This window comes from Electrophorus electricus, chromosome 23 (assembly GCF_041902795.1).
Source record: "Electrophorus electricus isolate QZ-2024a chromosome 23, ASM4190279v1, whole genome shotgun sequence".
Classification (NCBI taxonomy): Eukaryota; Metazoa; Chordata; class Actinopteri; order Gymnotiformes; family Gymnotidae; genus Electrophorus; species Electrophorus electricus.
The window spans coordinates 6,142,787-6,164,387 of NC_137519.1; the positions used below are offsets into that span (position 1 = coordinate 6,142,787).

Sequence of the window (21,601 nt, forward strand, 5' to 3'; positions counted from 1 at the left end):
ATGAGCAGAAAATTGCATATAATGCATACAGTAGTGAAACTGGAGACCATGTTGTCTAGTAATGTTGCCAAGGTGGAGAATAATTAATAAAAAGTAGAGGACCAAGTATTTAGGCCTTAAGAACACCATGACATCGGATTGATGGGTATGACTAACCCACCAAAGGAGGTAAATTGCTGTCTGTCAGTGACATATGATTTAAACCACATAATTATCATGCCAGTGATGTCAACCAGGTTTTAACACAAATCATTTTAACTAGAGTTTGATTAACACAGAAGCTATTGAGCCTGGTGCTGTTAATACTGTGGCTCACCACCAGGGGGTGAACCGCAGCTGTCAGCAGCAGGAGTGAGGAGACCAGCGCAAAAGTGAGTTTGAAGAAGAGTCGACAGAGGATTGAGATTTCAGTCCAACTCAAAATCCCTGCAAAGTTTTCCATAAAGGGTCCAATGACCAAAGTAACAGAGTTCAGCCTGTATTTTGATTATTAACTACAAAAATCATTAATCACCATGTCAAAATTCATCTCCCTCTCTCTTTCTTTCAGCGTGATTCTATTCCTGTATATGATAACGTCTCAGCCCTAGACATGCCCTCTGACCCCACAAATGACGACATTCTCTACTCCAACATTAATTTCACACACTCCCACTCACAGGAAGTACCTCTCTACTCTACTGTCCAACCGCCAATGGCTCTTAATCAACAAGAGGAAGTAGAGCATGCCAGAGTGAAATTCTCTGCCTGTTAGGCAATGCAAACTGTTTAGTTAACCATATTTCTGTCACACTTAGACACACCTTCCCACATACACATGCACTCACACAAACATGCGCACACACTAAAGCTGACGAGATACCCCTCCCTCTAAAAATAAATAAATAAATAAAACTAAAAATCTTGACAGAGGCCAAAGCAATTTTACTAGTTATAGAAAATGCTTATACCTACTGGCCAGCTATTTTAAATCCTAAAATTTTACATCTTTTATTTAATCTTAAAATTTGGTTTCATGTTAAGACTTGAAAAAATAATTACTGCAGTGTATATGTTAAGTAAAATCAAAGAAGAAGAATTCACTGTTTTGGAAAGCATGCATCAGTAAAAAAAAATTGTTCAAAATAGAATTTTGTTAAATAAAATGCCTCAATATATTAAAACCAAAAAAATCACTTTTTGGAAGGAAATGTAACACTTTTTACTAGAGCATGTCATGAAGTAAATGCAAAATGTGACATTTTGAGTGAAATTGTTTGTCTAGCTATATATAGTACAAAGTAAGAATTACAACATTAAATAAGTTAAATAGCACTTCACAGTGACCTTGACATTTAGGAAATGGTGTGTTGTTCTCAAATTTTAATCTGCAGTGTATGGTTATTAACACATAAAACACAGGAGACACAGCACACACGCTATCATTGTTAAAGACTGACAGTAACACGTAAACGATAGACTTTTATGACACACAAGAAGGATCAGGTGTGGAACAGAGGGAGGGTGTGGACTCATGGACAAACATACACACACACCCACAAACACACACGGGGAGATGTTTTGGAGGAGGGGCCATACCGTGACAGAGCCCCTCCCCAATGGCGCAACTTGCCAGCAACGTGCCAGCCTATCGGGCTACAGCCCCGAAAACAACGCCAAATGGCGAAGCCGGAGGACCGAGCGACCCGATACAGGCCAGCGCGAACAGGACAGAGGGGCGAAGGACATGTACCAGGACAACAACAGACACGGGAACAGACACACTGACAGGTACAGGCACTGACACAAAGGGGGACAAAGTGATTGCCACAGACAATGTGATGGGGACAGACACAGTGACAGCGACACGTATTAAACTACATCGAGGATTGCTAGAGAGTCCAGGGAAGCCAGCAAGAACCCCAGCCTGTTCCCCAGTCGTCGGCTGGGCTGAAGTCCAACCTGCCTGTGGGAGATCGCCCCTCGCCGATTTAGGGGGCGGTGACTTCTGCGCACTCATTTCAGGAGGCGCACCAGCTACTTTGCCTGTCTCCGGGAGTTTCCTCCTCGGACAACGACGACACCTCTCTGAAAGTCACATGAGGCAGCTTGCATGCCTCAGAGCGGCGTGCCCTGGGTGGAGCCTTGGACGGAAGCTTGGGTACCAGAGGCCCGTCGCGCTGGTAGTCTGCAGACGTTGTGTCACTGTCCAAGGGAGCGTCTCCATAGAAGACCTCCTCCACCTCCATCGAAGGATCCTTCCCGCAGTTGAACTCAGAGTCTGACGGCAGACTAACGTCGCTGTACTCATTCCTTTCATAATCCATGTAGCCCTCATTGTATTCCAGGGAAGGGTAGTAGGACCCTGCGAACTCCGACTCCAGTTACTGGACTTCATTGTACCAGTCCCGGTAGTCCGACGTGGTTCCGTAAGACTCCTCAGAGTCCAGCCCTGAAGCACACTCAGAACCCTGGACCACACTCAGAATCAATCTCAAAATCAAGGCTGATCTGTTTTAGACAAGGTGTTAAAACATGTCAAAATGTTACTGAAGCCTGCTGCTTCAACCTGTGATTGCGACATAGACCAAGTTAATCCTCTTTTCCCAAATACCAGAATAGTTAACCTACAAATTCCCAGATAGTTTGAAAGTATTATAAATGCATCCCAGTTCAAGGGTTTCAGTGAGTGGAGAGATAACAGCACATAATAAGCCAAGTTGGAAAATGACAAACCATAACATAATGGAAGGATCACTTAAGAAAATCCGTTCTGTGGTGTGGAATTATTTCCCGGAAGAATCTCCATCAAAAATATGAAGCACCATCTGTGATAGGCTACTTTCATATATCAGTAATACATGGTGTACGCTTCGTCATGTGAGGTACACGCAGCCTGTAATTTTAGACAATCTAAACAAGGTATAATAGAACAGCTTGACACAAATCTATACCCCAAATAAATATCTATAGTACACTTATAAGACTGATTTCAAACAAATTCTAGATCTAATAAAAATTCTAACACATACTAAAATTGATTCCAATTGTAACAAATGTACTAATACATGCAGTGGAATAAAATTGTTCAGGCTCACTTTGTAAATTTTATCTCACTACCAAACAAACTGAGAGCTGTAGCTCTTTTTACACTGAAATAATAAACTGCTTGATCATTTCTATTTGATGCACACCAAATATAGTCACTTTCCAATATATATTCCTTATGCCTGTGTTTTTTTGTCTTTAGTTCTATAAAGTTAATTTTATTCTGCAGTAGGTTAATGTCTGTCCTGAGCTAATGTTCTGTGGCGGACTACAAATCAAATAACCAGCCATTAATCAAGGAACGTTCCTCTCCTCCCCCAGCAGAGGGAGCACTTCCCTTAAGGAACATCAGACTCGGGCTGCTGGTTGTGCGTGATTACCGTTACGGAAGTCTCTGCCTTCTATTGGCCACCGAGGGCAGTCTAGCAGGTGGCCCTGACCGTTACATATTGTTTTAATCAGAATAAAAATCATTACCTTAAAGAAAGAGAACATTAGAAAAAACATGTTTATGTACAATTCTTTTATGAAAACCTTATAATTAAAAATAAAATCTAATTGTGAAGCAACCGCTAAAGATTGTGGTAGTGACAAGTCAATATTTGTTTCCTGAGTTTGCCAGCACAGACAAACTTAAAGTCAATAAAGTCAGTTTGCTTCATTAATTACTCGCATACTGTTACAAAGTGTAACGGTCCCCCTCGTCAGTGTCCGTGTAGTTTGGGCCACCACGTGGTTCTTGTTTATTTACGTATTCTCATAGAATATGATGTACAGAGACGTGTAAGAAATTATAATACATTAATATATATATATATATTTCATATATTTCTAAAGAAAACACATGTGAATGTGTAATTCTATATAAAAAGACTCAATACACGATGTAACAACTATATATAGATATAAGTTGTTTATTTTGTTTATCACATGTGTAACCAGCAGAGAAAAAAACGTATTCAAATTTAGTAATACATGAGAAAGTATTACACAGCCACTAAATCAAATTATATGTAATTTCAACAGGCATCACTACACCAGTACACTGGGGATGAAGTACATCACTGTCACATTTCCTGTCCTGTGTGCTAAAGGCTACACAGTGACGTATGAATGAATGATGCATTACCTGCAGTACACACTGGGTGGGCTACTGGCATTTCTGACAGGTTTACAGCATCACTGTATTTTTAAGCAAAATTGAGAGACTAAAAGGATGGTCGCACAGTTCCAAAGAATGTGTGTTTTAATCCGCTATAAAAGATTATTTTCAGAAATATTGTTTCCTGACACAATTAATGAATTCTTTGGGGTTTCTCTGTCTCTATGAATTCAACATAAACTCTGTTGTCATGAAATGCTCTGACTTCACTTGCTATGACTCATTGTGCTGTGCTGCTTTCTAGTGTTCAGTACATTAACAGTTTCCTGAGTTCACTGTCGCCCCCCTGAAGCTGATTAACGTCTTTATATTGCTTGCTTTACTATTTACTTCAAAAACAGTTTACAAAAGAAAATCTGGAAACAACAAACTCTGGATTTTATATTTCATTTCTATTTTATATTTCATCTCCTATTTCTTCAAATTAAGTGGCTACAATAGAAAAAGTGGTTTCAAAGTTTATTTACTCACCATAGTAAACATAACAAAATAAAAATTCTTGTATCTTCACATAAATGTTCAGTACAGCAGCTGTGTGTTTGACTGGTATGAGTTGGGCATGTGGTTAAGACTAAAGTGGTATAAATGTCAGTCTGTATTCACACTCTACTGTCTGATAGTGTAAGATAAGCCCACCTCTCATCTATATGGCTGCTGAGTTCCTGTTTGATGACATTTGACCTAAATATATTCACAGCTTCTGCTATAGGAAAGTCTGGACTAACGTATGTGACTACGAGCTCTGGGCAGCCATGACGACCAAAGACATAATTTATGGTCAATCGGTAGAAGAAATACCCAGAATTCCATTACCAGTCAGTCTGATCAAACTCAAACCTGACCTCAGGGACTTTGACAGAAGTGATAGATGTGGCATCTGGTGTAACAGATGATGCAGGACACAGGAGAGGCCAAGCCTGATACCAGGGCAGACTAGTACATCTTTAACTTATCAGTAAACAAACAAACAAAGCAAATGAGTAGAAAAACAAAAAGGAAAAAAGGTTTCTCACACTTGAATGAGTTTTGTGGTCTTGAGAACAGAAAAAGGAAGAAGTTATAAGCTAAAAATAGGGGGGAGGTGTGATGAACAAACGCTCTGCTAAATGCACAACACACTTTCCGTGTCTTTGCTGTTTGACAGTAACCAAGATCACAACATCTTCCCAGTGTAGGATGTGTGAGGAGGAGCAGGACTGAGGTCACGGCCGTTATAGTCGGGAAGACAAGAAAGTAGCAGAGACCTTCATTTAAGGCTTAAATTTAGCATTTAGCCTAAAGTTATTACTTACTGGAGCTCCAAGTATCACTTCTGTGTGACCGGTGTGAACCAGTGTGTGAAACATGTCTTTCCGAACATCAGGAAATATTACTGTAGCAACAATCGTCATGTTACTGGCAGGTAAACTTTGAATATTTCCTTTATTTTTTTACTTTGTTTTTTGGGCACGCATGATATTGCTTTGACAATGGACAGTGGGTAGGCCAAGACCCTAAGTGTAAATTATGTGTGGGGTTTGGCACGTTGAAGCATATTTTATCAGCGTCTAAGTTTAGTTTGTCACATGTGGAGACACAATCAAGATCTTAAGAGTGTTATAGTGTTTGATAGTAAATGTCTAGAGATTGCTGAGTGGAATTTCTAATAAAGCGATTAGGTTTGTATGAGAAGTGGAGCGTGTTGGAGAATGAGCATTGGCTTTAAATATTGGTAGATGGGGTGAAGGACGAGACTGGAAATTGTTTGTTGATGTAAATAAAAAAACTACAGGTCCCACAATGTACTGTGTTAACCTCGCTGAGGCTGGACATGGTGTGGTACTCATAAAAAAAACAAAAACAAAAAAAACCCCGGATGCATTAATTTTGAGAGCTTACAGTTTCATTTGAAGATGCAGTGTCTGAGGTGAGAGAACGCAGGTGGGAGGCACATATAAGACCAGTAGAGACAGGTGTTAGGGGATTTGTCACAAAGTCTGCCACATTATAACTTGTGCAGTTCGGCACAGATTTGGCAGTAGCTGTGAAGGAGTTGTCAGAAGTAGCTGAAAGGGCTAGTCAGTGGTTGTGGATAAGGAGAACTCAGTCTGGTTGGGGTAATGCCCCATAAAGGCAGAATGGATGAGGCTGTCATGTCATGGTGTAAAGTGGTAGATCCAGATGGAACTGGTGGCATTGAGGAGGCATTGATGGTGCCAGCTTTAGTCACTAGGCAGCCCAGGGTGGATTGGTGTTAGAGAATGCTTAAAGGTAATAGCCAAGTGGAACTGGCAGCACTGAGCACGCATTAATGGTGCCAGTGGGGCTGGGTATGGCCTTAGTCACCGGAAAGGCCATCATGGTTTTTACAGTAATATTAGCACAGTGTTTAAGAGGTGCAGCTGTGTTTATTAGTGGCACAGTGTTTAAGAGGTGTGTGTCTTTGTGAGTGGCACAGTGTTTAAGAGGTGTGTGTCTTTGTGAGTGGCACAGTGTTTAAGAGGTAGAGCTTGGTTTAAAGGGAACTTGGAGGGGGTGAGACTGAGACACCAGATCTCACTGTTGAGCCTCCTGGAGGTGTCGTGGGCTTAATTCAATGATCCCCACCAAAGGGAGGTGCCTACCTGATGAGCTCGCGATGTTGTTGTTGGCTGGAGTGAAGAGAGTAAAGATATGAAGCTCTAATGGTGTTCTATTGGCATCGGATATTCATCATGTTATCCCGTGTATATATACACACAATTGATGTACATTTGTGGGAACTTGAATAGGGTAGAAACTTTATTAATTTTAACAGGTGGGTATAGCCAAAATATGTGAAAAGCTACTTAAGAAAAATCCCAGATTTTTTAATAATTGCAAACAATTTGAGATCTCAAATAACTTTCTGCACCTGGAAATTCCCACTACCTGCACATCTAAACTGAAGATTTTAATATTACTGTATGTGTGTGTGTGTGTGTGTGTGTATGTGTGTGTGTGTGTGTGTGTGTGTGTGTGTGTGTGTGTGTGTGTGTGTGTGTGTGTGTGTGTTTGTGTTTGTGTGTGTGTGTCTATTCAAAATTGTACAAAGTTCCATACTGAATATTTTAATTGTATTAAAGTGTATTGTATTCCTTTGTGGCTATCACAGCACACCACACCTTCATGCAGAGGCGGTTCTTGGACGTTTTAACTGGGGAGTCCCAGAGGTAGCAAAGAGTTGTCTAGAGGTGGCTACAATGTGTTGTTAATGCCCATGCACAGTCTGCTGAATTTTTTATATGCTTTAATATTCTACTAATAATAGGCTAAAACAAATTAATACTCCACATGTATGCACATACATAACTGCTGATGGTCAATCTCCTTTTTTGCGTAACCGTTGAAATGAACTCAAAATGTCTAATCTGAATTATATAACAACATATTTTATACTGTATATTGATATAATAAGACAATTACCCTGGATGGTCTTGGATAAAGAATATAAAATAGGTCCTAACTATGTTTAAGTGTGATGAGGTAGGATGCAAGCGAATTATTGTTTAATGTAAACGAAAGTAGAAGTCGAGAACTGTAACGGAACGCTCGCCTCTCACTAATCATGTGGTTTGGCCCGCAGCGTGCAGTGGGAGGGTTTTGTTTGTCTGTAACCACGCCTGCACATACCTGCACCTTGTTTGTATGTATTTAAACCCTCTTCATAGTGTGCAGAATTTTTGGTCGTTGTTGATGTTAATGTTAGCATCGTCATTGTTAAATGTTTTCGTGTTCATCGTTGATGTTGTATGTGAGTGCATTGTCTTTGTGTGTTAATAAATGTTTGTCCACATCGATGGAGTCTGTGCGTCCTGCACCTCGCCCTTTGGCTCTCGGGGCACACCGTGAAAAAAACACAACATACAAGTACGAACTTACACAAAGGGACACACAACAGTTACACAACATGACAATAATAATGGACAAGGGTAAATACTAACAGCGTGGTATTTGATTAGGAAGGAACTAGACACAGATGAAAGCGGGGAAAATCACTAATAAGGGGGGCGTGGAAATGTGGGAACAGGGAAGTAAACAAAGGGCACGTGGAGACACGCCTACACGAGGGAAAACAAACACAAAGCCACGTGGAATGTCCCATCACGTGAGAGAGAGAGCTGAGGAGGGGGGCGTGACATTAAGGCCTTTAATGGAGTTTGCTTTGCAGAACAAACTGTGTGTGTGTGTGTGTGTGTGTGTGTGTGTGTGTGTGTGTGTGAATGCACTTGTCTTTTATGTTATACATAGTTTATGTATAAGATATATAGTTTATATGTAGTCATGCATATACAGGTTACATATAGTGTGTATATATAGTTTAGATTTTGTTTTTATGAAGTTTATCTTTTTTTATTTATCTTAGTGTACTTAATCTTATTTAAACACCAAGAGAATTCTATGTACACTTTGTACTTGGCAAATTCTGATTCTGATTCTGATACCACTTCCATGCCTCTTTCATGCCTGTGTAACTGCTGTGCTGAGAATGAGCCATTGCAATAATCTCCTGTCAGCAGTAGTCTTGTGGTCACACACTGACCAGTGATGAACAGAGTAGAAGGGAGTGACAGACTGCACATGCCAAGAGATGTGAGCGTGATCTCACAAAACCCTGCAGGGAATTACAACAAGTGAGAGAGATGTCATTAGATTCTGCTTGAATAAAGTTGTAAGAAAGAGTACAAAAGTGAACCCTGATATTAGTCCTTACCTTAAAATGAACCCCAACTCTGACTTATTCTTAGAAATATTCTTACAAATTTGTAACTGTATCATCATTCTAGTCTTAGCAGAGGACCAAGCTTAGTTTGGAGAATATATTAATTACATATGAATACAGTACAGATTAAAAATAAAAACTAAACTTAAATACATTTTGTCCAAAGGGGAATACTGTGATATTTGTAATGGGAGGAAATATTTCAGTAGCAGTGTTGCTCATCTTACTGGCAGGTAAACCTTTTTGTGAAATCTCTATTTATATTTCTCTCTGATCTCTCTGCAAATCACCACTGCCCTTTCAAGCCACCATTTAATTTTTCTCTAACATTTTCCTCAGATAAGATCTGATTCACGTCAACCAGAATTGAGCCTTTTAAAAAATCACTTCAGAAAAAAATGAGAAAATAATAAATATATAAAGATCACAATGGATATAAGATTTGTTACAAAATCCACCTCCTTGCACCTTTAAATTGCATGCCTCCATCTATTTGTTTATGTTGCAACAGTGCACTGCTTTGTATGTTCTTTAAACTGCAGAGTCCTGTTTGTGGTTCTAATGCCAATGTGTGTTTGTGTTCATCATCATCATCATCATCATCAGCAGCAGCAGCAGCAGCAGCAGCAGCAGCAGCATTCACACCATGACAGTCACACTCAGATAAAGATAAGAGTGTAAACTCACCCCTATAATCCTGGTGTGTGTGTGTGTGTGTGTGTGTGTTTCAGGAGCTCAGTCTCAGGAGAGTGTAACTCTCTCCTCTCGGAGCCTCTGTGCTCTTACTGGATCTACAGTAAAAATCCCCTGCAAATATACATCTAGTTCCTCCAGTGACAGACCGAGAGAGTGGTATCAGGTCCAGAGATCTGATGGAGAACCACAAGACCTGAGTAAAGACCCTCAATACTTAGGACGAGTGTCTGTAAGCACTTGGTGGAATGACTGTACACTGACAATGAACAACGTGAATGTAAGTGACTCTGGAGTTTATAACTTCAGATTTAGAATATGGAGTAGTGAATGGATATCTGCTTCATCTGGAATTACTCTAACTGTTACAGGTAATAACAAACATAAAACATAGAACACACACACACACACACTCTCTCTCTCTTTCTCTCTCTCTCTCTCTCTCTCTCACTCACTCACACACACACACACACACACACACACACACACACACACACACACAAACACACACACACAAAGTATGCAAGAAATCTCAATGCTAATACAGAAGTTCAGTATTATTCAATATTCGCCATATTAAGACAATCCATCTTAAGCTACATATTTGCATGCCACATGTGTGTTATTCTTTTTATATGGATATTATTACATTTTTAATTATTCAGTCATTTTATCCCTTCCAGTCCAGTCTGGTCAGATCTGACATGAGAGTGTGATATTTCATGCTGGGATAATTCACCTGATTCTCTGTTACTAGTACACACAGAAGGAAGGTGGTGAAACAGTTTCAACAGAGCAGTGATACTGACTACATTTACAATAGTGTGTATGTAAGAAACTGGACAGAACCATTTACAAGAGCTGAGCAAACACCAGTCCCTTCACTGTACCATCTGCACTCACAGCAGCATAGTCTGAACTTACTAAGCAAACGTGTCTTGCATTTGGATCAGTCAGAAAATAACCACTGATAATGAAGATGGTTAAGACCAACTGTGCATCACCACAGATGGGTTATATATAGTCTCTGACTGTACACTTACCTAAAGCAGGTGTTTCTAAAAAAGAGCTCAGTGAGTATATATATATGATCAATAAATCTTATGCATATTTCCTACACATTTATTGGGCTTGGTTTAAAAGCTAATATGAATATTAAAAGCTAACATTTTCATTACTAATATTACTAATACAGTCAATACACTGGTGAACCTGGAGCATCTCTGTCTGTCACACGTAATCACATACTATTTATAAATATAACACCAAAGCTTCTTAATTAAAATGACTTGCAGATCTGAAGGTTACGAGACCAAACACATATAGTTGGAGAACCACACTGAACTGCAGCTCCACCTGCACGCTGCCCAACAACCCTACCTACATCTGGTACAGGAATGGACAGCCTGTATATAACAAGAACACTTATGAACTGTATGTGTATGACTATAGTGCAGGCAGCTACTCCTGTGCTGTAAGAGGATATGAGGAGCTCCGCTCTCCTGCTGTCTGTAAGATCCTCACTTTAAACTCTCATCACTCTGTCAGAAACTCACTAGCATCTACTGTTAGATTAACAATGGCTGGGAGACCTTGATGCTACTTAATTGCTGATATATTTTAGTTTCTGTTTTGCAGGTGTCGGTAAGTATATTTCAGTCATGTATGTATGTTTTATTTACACACTAAATGATCACTTTATTAAGTACATCTACTGCATATCTGTACCTAACATTTCACAGTCAGTTAGCTATAATGTATCACTGCTGGTATTGCTACTGTTCTCTTAGGCCAGCTGACTGACTGTATTACAATCCTGTTCCCTGTGTACATTTAGTCAACCTCTACTGGCCTCTTTCATGGGTGACCTGGTTTTGATCAAAGAGCAGTTGTTAGTAACACACTTTTATAAGATTTTTATGCTGTATATGCTCTTATAAATACTTCTTAGGCAAATACTTATGAATTCTGGGCCTTATTTTAAACTGCATTCTCATTGTCTCACTAACAGTATCTGATTAGAGGAAACACTTATATGGTACATTGCTGACTGGTACTGGTTTCAGAGTATTATTGCTATAACACTGATGTGTTTCAGTTGTTTTTCATTTAGTGTTTCTGTTTCAGGTGTTTCTGCAGATAATTGGAGATGCTGGAGTGTGACTTACTATAGCCAGACAATCTGCTCTCTGATTGGCTCATCTGTGGACCTGCACTGTTACTATACCTACCCTAATAACCAGAAGGTCACAAAATCATTCTGGTTCATTACAGAGCAGCAGGTTGGTGTTGAACCTGTGGATGTGAGAGAGGAAGAGGAGTATGAGGGGAGAGTGCAGTATAGATAGAGCTCCCAGAATGACTGTAGTATGACAATCACTCACCTGAGAGAGAGTGACGCTCACACATACAGGTTCAGATTCCACACTGATAGTACTGCGGGGAAATACACTGGACATCCTGGAGTATCTCTCTCTGTCACAGGTAATGTTGTATAATTTAAAAATAAGTTTAGTAAGCTATAATAATTTTCTTTTGATTAAAAATAGTACCAGACATTTTTTTATAATCACTTGCAGATCTGAAGATTACAGTATCAGACAGAAGTAGTCGAAAGCACCTGATCTGCAGCTCCACCTGCACGCTGCCCAACAACCCCACCTACATCTGGTACAGGAATGGACAGCCTGTATATAACCAGAACACTTATAGACTGTATGTGTATGACAGTAGTGAGGATGCAGGCAGCTACTCCTGTGCTGTAAGAGGATATGAGGAGCTCCGCTCTCCTGCTGTCTGTAAGATCCTCACATCTATTAGATTCTGGAAAAAAACATTTTTTTTTGTTTGAGTGTTGTTTGTTTGTTTTTGCTGCTGGTTCTGCCTACATGTTTTTAAGTAGCTGGGAAGCACCTTTCACTGTTGAGGGCTCTATACATTTCTGGGCACTGGCTAGCTGGTTCAGCAGTACTACATCAGTGTGTTTTGTTTGTGTTCTCATTGTCTCTTGCTCTTGTCCTCACTTTAAACTGCACTCACTCTGTGTCACTGGCAACTTCTACTAGATTACAGTGAACTTATGCTGAGTCACATATGGCTAAGACATAAGACAACTACAGCATTTTTAGATATATTTCAATTGAAAAGTTTTCAGTGTTTAAGGTATTTTTGGAATCTTTTTTTTTAACATGTTTTTTCATAAATCACTGCATTTAATTTTTAAGTCCACTGTGTTTATCTTTACATACATATTATTGGCAGTTGGAAGTTTTAATCAACCACTGCTGTTCTTGGAAAAAAAAGAAAAGAAAAAAAAAACAATATTTGTGAAGCAACCTTGAGTTTGAGAAAGGTGCTATAGAAATGCAACTAAAAATAATAATAATAATAATAATAATAATAACCTCTGTTGGCCTCTTTCATGGGTGACCTGGTTTTGACCAAAGAGCAAGTGTTACATTTTTTATTAAACTCTTACTGTGACAGGATGCAGGCGTGAGTCTCAAAACAACCAAACAACCAAACAAAGACACAAAAGTCTTTTAATGGCAAAAATTAAAGTAAAAGAATAAAAGTAAAGTAAAAATTGGAGGACCATTTAAATGCTAAAGCCTTTACACATTGACCATCATCCACATAGTAAATCATAACTGGTAATAAAACTTAGTAAATAAACAGTAAATTACTTAGTAAATAAAAACTGGAAACAGAAGGAATATTTACAGGGATGGAAATGAGGAACAGGTGAGGCTGGAGACACACTAATGAGTAATAAAGGGGGACATGGCAACATGTGAGGAAAGGAGTGTAAACACAACACACACGGTGACACGTTAACCGAGGACAACAACACATCAAACATGGCGAGAGGCATCACATGGATGAGGGCGTAAAGGAGGGGTCTATACTGTAACTGCACTTATAAGTAGTGTTCATGCAGACACTTAGGAACACAATAAAACCTGCTATGTAATTGTATAAACATGCAAAAAATATACTGACATTACTTGCCCTTTTTAAAAACAGGTCATTCATGAAAGGGCCCACTGGAAACTTGGCACAACTTCCCTGAGAACAAGACAAGTGACACAAGACAAGTCTTGTCTCCCAGCTTCTGATAATATACAACTGACTTTAAAAGAACTGGTAGTCACTACAGTGATTACAGGATCAGAGGGACAGACAGTAACACTGAGCTGCAGCTTCACCTGCACTCTGCCTTACAACCCCACCTACATCTGGTACAAGAACGGACAGCGTGTGTCTCACTGCACATCTGTCTCCTGCTCTGTATCTGCAGTCAGGGATGCAGTCAGTTATAGCTGTGCTACTGAAAGGCATGAGAACCTCCTCTCTCCTCCTGTGTGTGAGTGGAGAATTTACATATTAAAATCATGATGTCTTGATGCATTTAATAAAGTCAGTTAATCATAAACCAGAAACATCACTACAATCAATACTTACTACTACAGCTCATGATGATGATGCTATCTGTTGTAGTTTCACAGTTATCAACTACAACTTCTGAATGTATAAGAATCTCTTAACCAGACTGTGTATGAGAGTTTAGTTTTAATGTTAACAGTATGTGTTTGTGTTCAGATGCCCCTAGAAACACCAGAGCATTGATGGTTTCCTCTGGAGAGAGAGTGGAGGGAGATTCAGTGACTCTGACCTGCAGCAGTGAGGCAAACCCTCCTGTTCTCACCTACTCCTGGTTTAAGCAGAGAGCAGCTGCAGACACACTGCTGCCAACAGACCAGAATTACAGCATCTCCAACATCAGCTCCCAGCACAGTGGACTCTACTACTGCACCGCTCACAACCAGCTAGGACAGCACAACTCCACCACCACCCTGCTGGATGTGTTATGTAGGTGCAGTTTATACCCTAATGAAACAACATATTCAACATGTTTTAAATGTAACATATAAATACATATAAGGTATGATTAATACTGTACATGTGAAGTATATATGTATGGATGCACAGTATATGTGCTGTGTTTATATATTTAAATACCCTGCCCAGGTCACAACACTGTCAGAGTGTCTAGTGTTATAAAGAGGCTAGAAAAAACAGCCAATACATTAAGCGACTTTAATTTTGGAAGCAACTACAACTGACTCAAATTGGGTTCAACACCATTTAGTAACACATGCCCACTGTAAAATAAGTCTGACAATTAGCACTTCGATATCAATATAAAATAGAGAATTACCAGAGTTCTGAATGACAGTTGATGCTATAAAACCCCTGACATTAATTAAACACAGACAGGCTGCATCAAAAAACACGGACAATTGTAGAGAGTAGAAGCCCCCCTACAGACAGAATGTAACGCAGACAAAACCTGAGGACACTTTGAGATCAAATAGCAGCAGTCTAAACACGAAAATGAGCTACAAAGGTAAACAGTGCGGCTGCAACTAAGCAAGTCAGAATAGTTGAATGTTCTTTCATTTTACATTTAGCTGACGCTTTTATCCAAAGCAACTTACAATTATGACTGAGTACAATGTAAGCAATTGAGGATTAAAGTTTTGTCAGGGGCCCAACAGTTGAAGCCTGGCATTGGTGGGGCTTAAACCAGCAACCTTCCAATGGTATATGAAGAGCTGAGGAAGGAAGATGATTGGATGAGGGAGGGAGGAAGATGATTGGAGGAGAGAGGGTGGAAGGCAGGGCAGAGGTAGGACAGGTGATCATTCAGGAGAACTGGATCGCGTATGTTGAATAGAGTGTGAATCAGAAGCTGGTGAGTTTCCAGGTAGGTGTATGGTGATCTGCACATTAGGAAGGTGACCCGAGTTCATGACACAGATGACACTTATCAGGATAGTTGATAAACACCCGAAAAATAGGGCCATTAATATATATGCATATATAAAGTTACAGATATTAAGGTTTGTTTGGATTTAGAGTTGAGCTTTAGTTTTAACACTGAGTGTTTGTTTTCAGATCCCCCTAGAAACACCAGAGCATTGATGGTTCCCTCTGGAGAGAGAGTGGAGGGAGATTCAGTGACTCTGACCTGCAGCAGTGAGGCAAACCCTCCTGTTCTCAACTTCTCCTGGTTTAAGCAGAGAGCAGCTGCAGACACACTGCTGCCAACAGGCCAGAATTACAGCATCTCCAACATCAGCTCCCAGCACAGTGGACTCTACTACTGCACCGCTCACAACCAGCTGGGACAGCACAACTCCACCACCACCCTGCTGGATGTGTTATGTAGGTGCAGTTTGCTTTGTGTTATCCTCTTGTGTTATGAATATAATAAGTTAAATGACATTTTAAGTGTATTTCTTTTAATTCCTGTTCTCCTACTCAGACCCTCCCAGAGTCCCGTCTGTTACTGACCGTGTGTCTGGTGACTCGGTGACACTGCTGTGCTACAGTGACTCCAACCCCATCAGTAATTACTCCTGGTACAAGAAGACAGGAAGTGGTGTTATACTGTTGGGAAACAGCACCAATTTAACTTTGGCTACAGGAGCAGTTGGACTTTTCTTTTGCACAGCTCAGAACCAATTTGGATCAATGGACTCATTAGAATATTCAGTTCCAACAGGTACATTATGGGTCGAATTCAATGGCTACAGTGGTTAAAGAAAGAAACGTTACTAGCACACTTATGAGCAGTTTCATAGAGCATCTGTTCTGGTTTGTTTTCACCTCTCTATCGCGAGAATGTTCACACGTCTGTGTAACATTCTGCCCTCTACTTCCTGATGCAGGGAACCCAGCTGGGACATACGCAGCTTCTGGAGTCACTGTGGTTTTCTTTCTGACTCTCATTGCTGTCTGTCTATGGATGAGGTAAGAAGCTGAAGCCACATTTAAATGACACACCCTGCCAATGCTGTAGGCTGTTTACTGCTCAGTCCCCAAGATCACTATACAAACGAGCAAAGACAATAAACAATGACAATTAAACTGAAGTAAAAAAAAAAAAAACACATAACAAATTGAAGATGCAAGAAAATTTTAAAACATGAGGTATGTTATTCAATAACTGTTACAGAAAAATAGAGTTACAAAGTCATAATAATTACATCACTGAGACAGCAAGCTGGTGGTTGGAAGAAAATATCAGTCAGGCAATCAACTAGGCTGAGAGGAGGCAACCTGTATGAGGGGACTGGATGAGCAGAAAATTGCATATAATGCATACAGTAGTGAAACTGGAGACCATGCTGTCTAGTAATGTTGCCAAGGTGGAGAATAATTAATAAAAAGTAGAGAACCAAGTATTCAGGCCTTGAGAACACCATGAGATAGGATTGATGGGTATGACTAACCTACCAAAGGAGGTAAATTGCTGTCTGTCAGTGACATATGATTTAAACTACATAAGTATCATACCAGTGATGTCAACCAGGTTTTAACACAAATCATTTTAACTGGAGTTTGATTAACACAGAAGCTATTGAGCCTGGTGATGTTATTACTGTGGTTCACCACCAGGGGGCGAACCGCAGCTGTCAGCAGCAGGAGTCAGGAGACCAGCGCAAAAGTAAGTTTGAAGAATAGTCGACAGAGAATTGAGATTTCAGTCCAACTCAATATCCCTGCAAAGTTTTCCTTAAAGGGTCCAATGACCAAAGTAACAGAGTTAAGCCTGTATTTTGATTATTAATTACATAAATCATTAATCACCATGTCCGAATTAATCTCTCTCTTTCTTTCAGCGTGATTCTATTCCTGTATATGATAACGTCTCAGCCCTGGACATGCCCTCTGACCCCACAAATGACGGCATTCACTACTCCAACATTAATTTCACACGCTGCCACACACAGGAAGTATCTCTCTACTCTACTGTCCAACTAACAATGGCTCTTAGTCAAGAAGAGGAAACTGAGTATGCCAGAGTGAATTTCTCTGCCTGGTAGGCAATGCAAATGGTTCAGTTAACCATATTTCTGTCACACTTAGACACACCTTCACACATACACATGCACTCACACAAATAAGCACGCACACTAATGCTGATGAGATACCCCTCCCTCTAAAAATAAATAAAACTAAAAATCTTGACAGAGGCCAAAACCATTTTAATAGTTATAGAAAATGCTTATACCTACTGGCCAACTATTTTAAATCCTAAAATTTTACATCTTTTATTTAATCTTAAAATTTGGTTTTGTGTTAAGACTTGAAAAAATAATTACTGCAGTGTATAGGTTAAATAAAATCAAAGAAGAATTCACTGTTTTGGAAAGCATGCATCAGTAAATTAAATTGTTCAAAATAGAATTTTGTTAAATAAAATGCCTCTCAATCTATTAAAACCAAAAAATTCACTTTTTGGAAGGAATATAACACTCTTTAATAGAGCATGTCATGAAGTAAATGCGAAATGTGACATTTTGAGTGAAATTGTGTGTCTAGCTATATATAGTACAAAATAAGAATTACAAAATTAAACAAGTCTTTAGATGGGACAGTTTAAGATAATGTCTTAGCAACACCCCAACAATTCTGATTCTGATTAATTTTCTTATCTTGTATAATATGGTGTTTCAGATAATCCTACACTCATCTCTTAGATGTTGTTTCTTTAAATTTTCTTAAAGATGTTGAATGCTGATGCTCCAACTGTTTTAATTAATTTATATATAAAATATATATAAATTAAATATAAAATAATTAATTTATATATAAAAAACATTATTATTAATATTAAATAGGTTTATTTATTAATAATAATAATAATAATAATAATAATAATAATAATAATAATAATAATAATATATTAGTTATTATTAAATACAATTTGAACAAGTTTCAATCAGGTTTCAGGGTGCTGCACAGTATAGACTCAACCCTTAGTTAACTAATGATTTATTGCCTTCACTTAGCTCTAGTAATTGCTTCATCTTCATGATGCTGGACCACAATATCCTTTTACATCATTTTAATCTTTGGGTTGGTACCAGAGAACTGCCAGAGGCTGGTTGTCCTTTTAGCTAAAAGATTGCACTATTCAAACAGGATTTACTCCTCTCCACTTCCATCACACATGGCTTACCTAAAGACTCAGTCTTGGGCTTCATTTTATTGTCTTTACACATCCATCCACTAGGTACAATTTTTCCAGAAATACAATATAAACTTTAAATAATATTCCTTAATTTTGGTAACACTTTATTTTGAGTGGTCCTTTATAGATAACTAATAAACTCTCAAACTCTCTGAAGTGGCAGTAATGAATCATCTAAAACATTCAAGTTGATATTTTTATAGAGTCTGTAGATGGACAAAAGGTATATATGATTAACAGACATATAATTAGATATATTAATTTAAATAGAACTATTGTCGATACATTACTTACATTAAGTAGCCATATTATGTCTTTTTTCATATTTGACTTGATTGTTTTTTAAACCTTTTGTAATGGTGAGCTGTAAGTGTGGAGAAGAGCGAGATTTATTAGGGGCAAATTCAGATTCAGAGTCGCTATAACGGTCCAGGGTCATTGAGCCAATTCAAAGATTATGGGGATACATGATAAGCAAAAACACATGAAGGCAAATGAGGGAAGCAGGCTATAACAGAGGCTAGGATAAACACAAAGGCACGGAGTACAAACTTACGGATACAGACTTTCAATACATCAATACGGATATACATTCAACCAGATATTCATCCATTCAACAGCAAAACACCAAGGCCACCAGACAGGGTTTAAATACCTGAACTTAACAAGACTGGAAACGAGGAACAGGCGAAACTAATGACGGGCGTGTAAAACCAAACGAGGGGTGGAAAAAAAAGAAACTAAGGAACAGAACCAAAATAAAACATACGACAGGGAAACCATGGAACATAGAAGCTAGGAGGGACTAACCATGACACCTTCGACTGTGCTCTCCCATATTCATAATTGGGTGACAAAGCCTTAAATATTTTTACATCTGAACTGTTTTCATCTGTACATCACTTTGGTCAACCTTCATTTATTTTTAATTGTGCTCTAGAAGTAAATTTGATTGACTGATGGAACACACATCTTAATTTAACCAACTTCCAAACACAGGTGCACAGTGAGAAGCAGCTGCAGTTAATTGTGCTTTCACTGAGGTTTTGTTTTAGTTGTGTATTCATGCACAGTGAAGCAGATCTACACTTAGATCTAATTAGCAGTAGCCTAACACTGAGTCTTTGTCCTTTTCTTAGTACAGGGAAACAAGTTAAAATGATCTGTGCTAATTGGCCATTCACCAACGACCACACACTAGACAGAGATTAGGTTAAAAACAATATAATTTTCCTGAAGAGTTACAGTAAATGATTTTTTATTTTAGATTATGTTCTTTGTGTTTTAAAATTTTGCAGCAAGGACGAAACCCACATCTACAGCACAATCTCAAGAACATGAGAAGAAAATCCTCCACCAACCATCAATCTCCAGTCCTGCGTGAAAATGAGAAAAGTGCCAACAGTCTTCCACCTTCTCCTCCAAACACATATGAAATTGGTACAAACTAAATTTAAAATCTTGCTGGTGATTTTGATTTATTTTAGGGATCAGTCAGACAGGGTATTATTGCAAACTGGACCAAGATACACATTATAAAATGTTTATGACATTATATTATGTATCATTTATAACATTTAGCCACAGATTGCTTACCACTGCAAGAAGGATGGTTAGAAACTCTGCATGTTATATACATATACAAACATGTCATAAACATGTATTTCATGTCATAGACATGTAGAATAATAATGATACACCAGCGCACAGTAACAGGACAAACTTTAATTCACTTCACTGCATTCAAGGATCTCGGTTCTCTTTGTAATATTACCACACATGAAGATGTTCTCTGCAGTGCATTGACCAGTGTCCAGTGACCACTGTACATACACAGTACTGCATAATTCACTGTCCATGACATTATGATGATGTTTCCCTACCATTCTTTCATTCTCATTGATTAGTTTTTAGTACAATATGGTATCTTGAGAGGTGACTGGCTAGAATGAATGTCCTTGAAGGTTTTAATTTTAATTATTTATTCAGACAAATATTTTTAACACAGCATTCCCAGGTCACAGAGTAACATTCCCAGGTCCCAGGTCACAGAGCAGGGGGTCTAATAGCCTTCATTCTTGAATCCTGTACAACAAGTGACTGTTCCACTTATAGTTGTTGGGTAGCTGAACACTGTACTTTAAATTCAGAACGAGAGATCTAAATCGTCCTTTCGCCCAGTCGGCCCTGGAAACAGAACTCAGCACAGATGTAATGGCACGATCTACTCACTGGGTGGCAGCAGCGATGTGATAAGACCCTCAAAGCCGATTGTGCAGAGCGTGCCCCATATGGATAAGATTTAACATTTGCTTGTTTATATTACAGTACATTTTCCATGTCTACTCTGTATTTGCACCGAAGGCAAAGTTACATTATGCCTGAAATATTTCTGTTACATTTATCACAAAAGGCTTCACACTTCTTGCACTCAGTAAATGATTTAAAAATTGTAAAAATGACTTTTGTGGAATTCATTCTTTATTCTTGTTGGCTCCTTATCTGGTTCGCCAGCATGTTGCTTGCCCCAGAGCCATGATGATGTTTCCTCCAGACAATTAGTCGTCACTCCTAACATCTGAGTTACTGTTAAGAACTTTAGCTAAATATTTAGCAATTTTAGTCAGAATGAGACTACCAGAGCCCAGACTAAGAGCAGACGTGGCGGCTGACTTCCTGACTACAGAAAACACCTGCATTCATGTAAAAGGAAGCGCATCTCACCATCTGATTATCTATCAAAAGGTACTTACATGATGGACCGCCAGAGTCCATCTTTGCACATTATAGTTCCCTAATTTACCTCATACCTGGACATGCCTAATAATCTATTCTCTCGTTCTGCCGAGATACACCAACCCCTAAATCTCATGTTGTTACTGAGCCTCAACCCGTCTCAGCTGCCATGGCTCCTCCCACCACCCCCTGACGCCCCCTGCTGTAGCCCACCACA

The 21,601-nt window shown here is 39.0% G+C and overlaps 1 protein-coding gene and 1 pseudogene across 2 annotated transcripts in view; one reads left to right on the top strand and one right to left on the bottom strand.

Annotated features, from left to right (window-relative positions):
• LOC118240428 (sialoadhesin-like) overlaps nt 1–21,601 on the bottom strand; it is a 105,325-nt gene that overhangs the window by 65,269 nt on the left and 18,455 nt on the right. The gene's annotated exons all lie outside the window — the stretch shown is intronic.
• On the top strand, nt 5,309–21,027 carry LOC145653204 (protein turtle-like; annotated as a pseudogene). The gene is made up of 13 exons (XR_014119569.1): nt 5,309–5,591; nt 9,641–9,973; nt 10,898–11,113; nt 11,730–12,086; nt 12,182–12,208; nt 13,777–13,968; nt 14,205–14,474; nt 15,564–15,833; nt 15,934–16,173; nt 16,340–16,421; nt 17,070–17,118; nt 17,294–17,493; nt 19,947–21,027. The product of XR_014119569.1 is annotated as a protein turtle-like (transcript).